Source organism: Scylla paramamosain, chromosome 31 (assembly GCF_035594125.1).
Source record: "Scylla paramamosain isolate STU-SP2022 chromosome 31, ASM3559412v1, whole genome shotgun sequence".
Taxonomy (NCBI): domain Eukaryota; kingdom Metazoa; phylum Arthropoda; class Malacostraca; order Decapoda; family Portunidae; genus Scylla; species Scylla paramamosain.
The window spans coordinates 15,467,983-15,476,499 of NC_087181.1; the positions used below are offsets into that span (position 1 = coordinate 15,467,983).

General features: G+C 41.2%; 1 protein-coding gene and 1 long non-coding RNA gene across 2 annotated transcripts in view; both read right to left on the reverse strand.

The window, feature by feature from the left end:
• Positions 1-8,517, reverse strand: part of LOC135088706 (SH3 and multiple ankyrin repeat domains protein 3-like) — a 117,306-nt gene that overhangs the window by 38,510 nt on the left and 70,279 nt on the right.
• LOC135088710 (uncharacterized) lies at positions 1,507-4,367 on the reverse strand. Its single transcript, XR_010261083.1, has 2 exons — positions 3,358-4,367; positions 1,507-1,978 (listed from the first exon to the last, which is right to left on the reverse strand). It is a non-coding gene; the product is annotated as an uncharacterized LOC135088710 (long non-coding RNA).

The window sequence follows — 8,517 nt, forward strand, 5'->3', positions numbered from 1 at the left end:
TTGCTGTGCCCCATGCTGCGTCAAACGATAGCTAATTAGTTTTTTTTTTTTTTTTTTTTTTTACCACAATTTAGGGGAGGCTGGCCGAGGGATAGAAAAATAATGATAATGATGGTGGTAACACTTGATGGTAATGGTGGTGGTAATAGTTAATGGTAATGATGGTGGTAATAGTTTAAGTCAGGTTAATTATGGTTTAAAAAAAAAGAAAGAAGGAAAATGAAAATAAAATATAGTAATGGAATTATAGTTTAAAAAAAAGATCGCTCAGGAAGAAGACAACAAAATTAAAAAGAAAAGGGAAAACCGTAAAAGAAAAAAAGGGAAGCACCGTAAAAAAAAAAAATACGTAGTTGAAATTATCGTAAAAAAAAAAGAAAACCGTAGTTAAAAAAATATCAAAGAAAATTGTAAAAAAAAAAAAAAAATCCCATTAGAAAAAAAAAAAAAAAAAAAAGCTCACCAAGTCGTTTAAAAATCCCTATACACAAACCCGCATACACCCATCCACACTACACAGCCAACACAAGCCCCACAAGTCCACGAGGAGGCCTAAAAGATCCCTAAATAAAAGCTAAACTCCTTAGAAAGACCTTGAAACACCACCACCCGCATTAGTAACCCAGCCACTCCACCACCACCACCCACCACCACCGCCACCTATTAGCCCCAACGTATACCTCGGTGTATGCCAGGTCACGGCGGGAAATAACGGGGTGGTGTACGTCACTTTGAATGCCCCGTAACGAACGCCTCTCAACTCGGTGCGTGGCTGAAAGTTGCCGCTAATTTCAAGTCAACAGGAGATGTGTGTGTGTGTGTGTGTGTGTGTGTGTGTTGAGTGGGTGAAAGGATAGATGGCTGTGTAGGTGAGGTGACAGTATAACTATTTCCACGACCAAGTACTGAAGTAAAAAAGCTATCGACAGTATTTTTTATTCTATTTATTCATTTATTTATTTTTAAGAGGGATACTGGCCTAAGGAGGAAAGAAGAAGAAGAAGAAGAAGAAAAAAAAAAAAAAAAACCGCTATTGAATACAGTAAAGAAACTATCATCGAAAATCTGGTAGATGTTTTGTTTGATGATTGTTTGATAGCCCAGCACTGCCTCACATCCACCTCACGTTACTGAGCTCAGAGATTCGAGTCTTACCGTAATGAAGCAGCGTGCATTGCTCCGTTGTCTCGATGCTTCGGATTTTCCATGAACGAAGCTTTTATTTTTTCGAGCGAACTAGGAAGCCACAATGAAGTAACTGCTTTCAATGAGGAGTTTCAAGCAAGTTCTCAGGTTTATTTCTCCACGTATCCCTTCTTTATTTTTTTTTTATGAAAGAAAAAATCGAGCTATTATTAAGAAAAAAAAAAAAAAAACGCACTAAATTCTCGAATATATTTTCAATCAAGTTCTCATGTATTTTTTTTTCCAAACATTTTTTGTTTAAACATTTTTCTTTTTGTTTATCTTTTTCTCAGTTGAGTCGAGTCATTTACTTTTTGATTCTACTTCTCTTCTTTAGTTTTTTTTTTTTTTTTTTTATCATTTGCTCTGCTTGTGTTCGTAGGTTATCAATCCATCAGTCTGCTGCGGGATTAAACTTTCATTTGCCTTCTCTTCGTTGTATTCACTCTGCTTCTCTGTTTCTGACTTTAACCTCCGCTCAGTTTCCAGTTTCAACCCACGGGCAGAACAACACACATATCATATATCCTTTAATTTTTTCCAGCAGATCACTAAGAGCGTTCATTGTTCGTTCGTGTTATTGTGTTCACTCTCAGTTTTCAGTCTGTACGTGTAAAAGAAAGCATACATTGTCCTTTTTCCTGGGAAGACACTAGTGATAATATTACGAGTATTATTGCATTACTATTATATTTTCATTGTCGTTATTCTGTTTTGTTATTTTTCGCTGTCAATTTCTCAGTTTTCTGTTTGTATACGTGCTGCAGAACAAATATCGTATCTATCTTCTTTCCTAGGAAGACATTATTATTAGGGTTATTACGAGTATTAGTATTACGATTATTTCCACTGTCTTAGTTCTGTTGTTGTTTTCTTATTTTCTTTCACCTTTTCTCGGTTTTCAGTTTGTCCACGTGAAAAAAAAAACTTATCTTATCCCTGCAAAACACTGGGGATATTACGACAGTTATTGTTGATTTTATAACGATTTCCATTACCACTCACAGGAAATAACGTACATATCTTTTTTTTTTTTCCCTACGAAGTCACTAGGGCTAATATTACTACGTGTGCCGGCATAAATATTGTAATAATTTCCATTGACACACACAGGAAATAACAAGCACAAAGGCGCTCACACACACACACACGTCTTTTCTTTCCCTACCAAGTCACTGGGTATAACATTAACGGTATCAGTATAAATATTAAAGAACCTTAAATTTGTCTCCCATAATTATTCTCAGAGTCTACATGGATTAATAAACAGGTTCTCATGAGCATTTTCTTCGACTAACAGTGTAGAATCCTTGTTAAACTATCAATCATAAAAAAAAAAAAACACCATCAAAACATCATAACTTTCAAACTGTTAGAACTACAAAAACACCTTTAAAAACCCGAATGACTTTCAATCGAGTCTAGTAAACTATTAATAGGATTAAAACAACCTTGAAACTTCCATTAAATTTTTAGCTGAATCATGAAAACGCCCTTGAAAAATACAGCAACTTTAACGGGAGACTGTTGAATTATTAGTAGAATCATCAAAATATCCTTGAAAATGCCAGTAACTTTAAAGGGAGCCCGTTAAAAGTAGTGTTAAGGCACTCTTGGAACTTCCATTAAACTTTTACCTGAATCATGAAAACGCCCTTGAAAAATACAGCAACTTTAACGGGAGCCTATTGAATTATTAGTAGAATCATCAAAATATCCTTGAAAACGCCAGTAACCTTAAAGGGAGCCTGTTAAAAGTAAAGATAAGACACCCTTGGTACATCCAGTAACTTCCAGCAGTTCGTTACAGTATCAACAGAATCATGAAAACACCCTTGAAAACCCAATACCTTCCATACAAACACCACTGAGGACCCCATTAACTTAAACGTGAACAATGAAACTATCAGTAGAACCATCAAAACACCCTTGAAAACCTAACAACTTAAATACAAACACCCTTGAAAAACCACAGTAACTTAAAACCCGAACCTGTTGAAAGTAGCGATAAGACACAGGAACCTTTCGGAGCACTGGCAACAGGAGCATTACCACTGGCACTCTCCGGCATCCGAGGCTTAAGTGCCGCATATTAATTGCTTCCTTCACTTCAACTTCCCTGCCGCTTCCCTTCTCACGCACAAACCCCGACGCATCACAAAGGCTCCTCACCGCTTAGATCCTCGCCAGCTTACACTCAGCACCTAGTCAGCTTGAGAACGCCGAAGACCCGCTACTCACGCCCACCTCAGCACGCCAAGAGCACACGCCACACCTTCCTCAGGCACACTCCGCAGTTTCCTCACAGCCGCAACAACTCGAGGCATCAAAGCACTTCACATTGCCGCTTCGAAACAGATTCCGGGGCTTCCATTTCGAGTGTATGTATGTGTGTGTGTGTGTGTGTGTGTGTGTTTCGAAGCTCTTTGAAGCCTTGCCGTCGAATGCGTGAGGGTTTCAAGCGTGCGTGAGTCCATGAGTGTGCAGGGGTTTGTTGTGCGTACGTGTGTTTGTGTGCGTATGTGTGCGTGCGGTGCGAGAGTTACACAGTGAATGAGTGCTGCATGGTGAGTGTGTCAAGTGTGTTGTGTTCACCATTCAGAGATAAACGATGATTTTCCTTGAGAGGTTATGTGATACCGCTTATCAGTCAGCCAGCCAGCCAGCCAGTCAGTCAGCCAGCCAGAAAGCCACTCCCGGATGTGACAACATTTGCTCACGTTTCAAAATGCTTCATCCGTTTCTAGAATCTGTTTGATCATTCGCAGTATCTATCTTATCACGTTTGACTGTCTGGCTGCTTGAAGTGGTGTTTGCGTACGATAATTGGTGATTCACTGACTGATTATTATTATCGACAGGGAAATGTGTTCAGATAATGATATATTTAAGATTCAGCAACGCAAAATGTGGCACGAAAGCTACCATAACACACACACACACACACACACACACACACACACTGCATCGATCCGCGTATCAGTGATGATGAAACAAACAGACAGACCGACGGACAGACACAACAAGACAGGGACAAGACACTTATTTTCCTCCACTCCTCCTCCTACTCCTCCTCCACAAAAGAAGAAGAAGAAGAAGAAGAAGAAGAAGAAGAAGAAGAAGAAGAAGAAGAAGAAGAAGATGAAGAAGAAGAAATAGTAGTAGTAGTAGTAGTAGTAGTAGTAGTAGTAGTAGTAGTAGTAGTAGTAGTAGTAGTAGTAGTAGGGAAAAACATGAATGAAGAAGAAGAAGAAGAAGAAAAAGAAGAAGAAGAAGAAGAAGAAGAAGAAGAAGAAGAAGAAGAAGAAGAAGAAGAAGAAAACGTATCAAGATAAGAGGATCTTCTTCAGATGGCGTTTGTTTGATAGGAGGAGGAGGAGGAGGATGAGGAGGAGAAAGAAGAAGAAGAGGAAACTGTAGCTGTTTTTGCAATGATGCAGAATCCTCAATTTTACTCAATTTCCGGTGAACGATTCTCTCTCTCTCTCTCTCTCTCTCTCTCTCTCTCTCTCTCTCTCTCTCTCTCTCTCTCTCTCTCTCTCTCTTTAAATGATGGATGTTGATCGTGTGATTTAATGGCCAACAGAACCTAATGCGTCGGTTCCTGTATTAAAGAGAGAGAGAGAGAGAGAGAGAGAGAGAGAGAGAGAGAGAGAGAGAGAGAGAGAGAGAGAGAGAGAGAGAGAGAGAGAGAGAGAGAGAGAGAGAGAGAGAGAGAGGATGAGGGTTTGTGTGTGGGTGTTTGAGAGTATGACTTATGTATGACCAGAGTGTGTGTGTGTGTGTGTGTGTGTGTGTGTGTGTGTGTGTGTGTGTGTGTGTGTGTGTGTGTGTGTGTGCATCATTAAGCATCAAAAGTTTTAATGAGCAAAGGCAGGAGAGAGAGAGAGAGAGAGAGAGAGAGAGAGAGAGAGAGAGAGAGAGAGAGAGAGAGAGAGAGAGAGAGAGAGAGAAATGCATTTACATAAGATACTATTATTATTATTATTATTATTATTATTATTATTATTATTATTATTCAGAACTATTTCAAAATTAAATTCATATCCTGCTCGTCTACCTAGTACTATTAAAACAACAATTATTATTATTATTATTATTATTATTATTATTATTATTATTATTATTATTATCGTTATTATAACTTCAGGAATTTAGACCAAAACATTACCAACAATTACAATTACAATACACGTTATTTCTTTACACAAAACACTCTAGAAAGAAATACCACGAATTTTTTGGACTAGTAATGAATTTACATACGGAATGAATGAGAGAGAGAGAGAGAGAGAGAGAGAGAGAGAGAGAGAGAGAGAGAGAGAGAGAGAGAGAGAGAGAGAGAGAGAGTAATCACATACGAATCACAATGAATCTAATAACATTTAAATTTTCTCCATTCATTCAAATTTCCAATAATAACATTTCTCAAAACGACAATATACTTAAGCCTCCCTTACGACACATGAAAGAAAACGGAACATAAAGCGGAAAGAAAACGATGTGCGCGTGTCCCGTCTGGTCTTGCTTAAAGGTGATTGGCGGATGCACTCCACCTGAGGGCCAATCAGGAGGCGCCATTCTAAGCCTAACAGGCCGATGTGTTTTATTGAATCTATAAATTGATTACGCTGACGAATTTCACGCCCGGCTTGTTTTACTACGAAATTATGCCTGTCTGGCTGTCCGTCTCTCTCTCTCTCTCTCTCTCTCTCTCTCTCTCTCTCTCTCTCTCTCTCTCTCTCTCTCTCTCTCTCTCTCTCTCATTTTTTGGTGCAAGTTCACTGCTAATATATTATGTAAATTTTGTGGATTTTTTTTTAAACGTCCCCCCCCCTCTCTCTCTCTCTCTCTCTCTCTCTCTCTCTCTCTCTCTCTCTCTCTCTCTCTCTCTCTCTCTCATTCCGTATGTAAATTCATTACTAGTCCAAAAAAGTCGTGGTATTTTTTACATTCTCTCTCTCTCTCTCTCTCTCTCTCTCTCTCTCTCTCTCTCTCTCTCTCTCTCTCTCTCTCTCTCTCTCATCTCCCTCCTTCACCCTTCTTTCCTCCCTCCAGCTCACTCTTCAAGAACGATTTTTGTGAGGGAGCTTATGTCTAGATTACCACTCTCTCTCTCTCTCTCTCTCTCTCTCTCTCTCTCTCTCTCTCCATCTCGTCACATAATTATCAACATCACCCTCTTCACTCTATTCATTCCCTCCCTCTCTCTGCGTCCTTCTCTTTCTTCTTTCCTCCCTCCTTCCTTCTCTCTCTCTCTCTCTCTCTCTCTCTCTCTCTCTCTCTCTCTCTCTCTCTCTCTCTCTCTCTCTCTCTCTCTCTCTCTCTCTCTCTCTCCCTCCCTGTGACTCACTCCCTTCAATTATCATGGAGGGAGAGAGAGAGAGAGAGCGTGGGAGGGAGAGGAGGGGGAGGGGGAGGGAGAGAGGGGAAAGCGTCACGTGTCTCGGTGAGGGGAAACATGGAGGGAAAGAAAGAGGAGATGAAGGAAGGGAGGAAGAGGGGCAGAGAGGGAGAGAATGGAGGAAGGGAGGGAAGGGAGGGAGGGAAGGGAGAGAGCACCATATTGAAGGGTGTCGCGCCACATATTTCAATGCTACCCTGCAAGAGAGAGAGAGAGAGAGAGAGAGAGAGAGAGAGAGAGAGAGAGAGAGAGAGAGAGAGAGAGAGAGAGAGAGAGGGAAGGAAGGAGGGAGGAAAGAAGAAAGAGAAGGAGGCAGAGAGAGGGAGGGAATGAATAGAGTGAAGAGGGTGATGTTGATAATTATGTGAGAGAGAGAGAGAGAGAGAGAGAGAGAGAGAGAGAGAGAGAGAGAGAGAGAGAGAGAGAGAGAGAGAGAGAGAGAGAGAGAGAGAGAGAGAGAGAGAGGAATGACATAAGCAGATAGACTTACTGGAAAACAAACGAACATACAAACATGCAAAACAAAATATGTGAAAAGAGACAGACAGACAGACAGACAGACAGACAGACAAAGAAATGGCAAAAGTGAAAGACATAAACAAGTAAAGACTGGTGGAAAATAAAAAAAGAATGAAAGAAATGATTGACAAGAAGACAGACAGACAGACAGACAGACAGACAGACAGACAGACAGACAGACAGATTGACAGACAGACAGTGATAGACAGTCAACCATCCAACCATACTGACGGACAGAACAGAGACAGCCAGACAGACAGACAGACAGACAGACAGACAGACAGACAGACAGACAGACAGTGATAGACAGTCAACCATCCAACCATACTGACGGACAGAACAGAGACAGGCAGACAGACAGACAGACAGACAGACAGACAGACAGACAGACAGACAGACAGACAGACAGATTGACAGACAGACAGTGATAGACAGTCAACCATCCAACCATACAGACGGACAGAACAGAGACAGCCAGACAGACAGACAGACAGACAGACAGACAGGATGCCGCCAACCACCCTTTTAAAAAGCTAAAATTCTCTCATATTGTCTCAACATAACTTTCACTTTTTTTCCTCCGACGGTAGCTAAGTACTCTCTCTCTCTCTCTCTCTCTCTCTCTCTCTCTCTCTCTCTCTCTCTCTCTCTCTCTCTCTCTCTCTCTCTCTCTCATACAGAAAGATCGAAATGGCCACAAAGTTATTGAGTGTAAAATGAAGTTAGTTTTTTTTTTTAAGGACAGTAGTGAAGAGTGAAAGAAACAGTCACTTCACGAGGAGGAGGAGGAGGAGGAGGAGGAGGAGGAGGAGGAGGAGGAGGAGGAGGAGGAGGAGGAGGCTGTGGTGGTGGTGGTAGTGGTGGTGGTGGTGGTGGTTCAACTTTTATTTCTCCTTTTTGATCTTAAAACCCTTGAGCTTTTAACGTTCTTCCTCTTACACAGTAGAGGGAGGCGTGTTTGCCCAGGAGGAGGAGGAGGAGGAGGAGGAGGAGGAGGGAAACTGAAAGGAAAAATAAACTTATGACTTCCATAGACAGGGAAAAAAATAAGGACAATAAACAAGGGAATTGGGAGGGAGAGATGAGGAAAGATGGAACGAAAGAGGAAGAAGAGGAGGAGGAGGAGGAGGAGGAGGAGGAGGAGGAGGTCAAAGAGTATGAGTGGGATGCAAGCCAGGTCATTGGAAAGGGAGAGAAGTAGGGTGCATTGACAAAGGAGGAGGAGGAGGAGGAGGAGGAGGAGGAGGAGGAGGAGGAGGAGGAGGAGGAGGAGGAGGAGGAGGAGGGAAAGAAGAGAGTTGTTGAGAAAGTGAAGAAAACAGAAAAATAAACATTCGTGCTAAGATGTGTATAAATGAGAGAGAGAGAGAGAGAGAGAGAGAGAGAGAGAGAGAGAGAGAGAGAGAGAG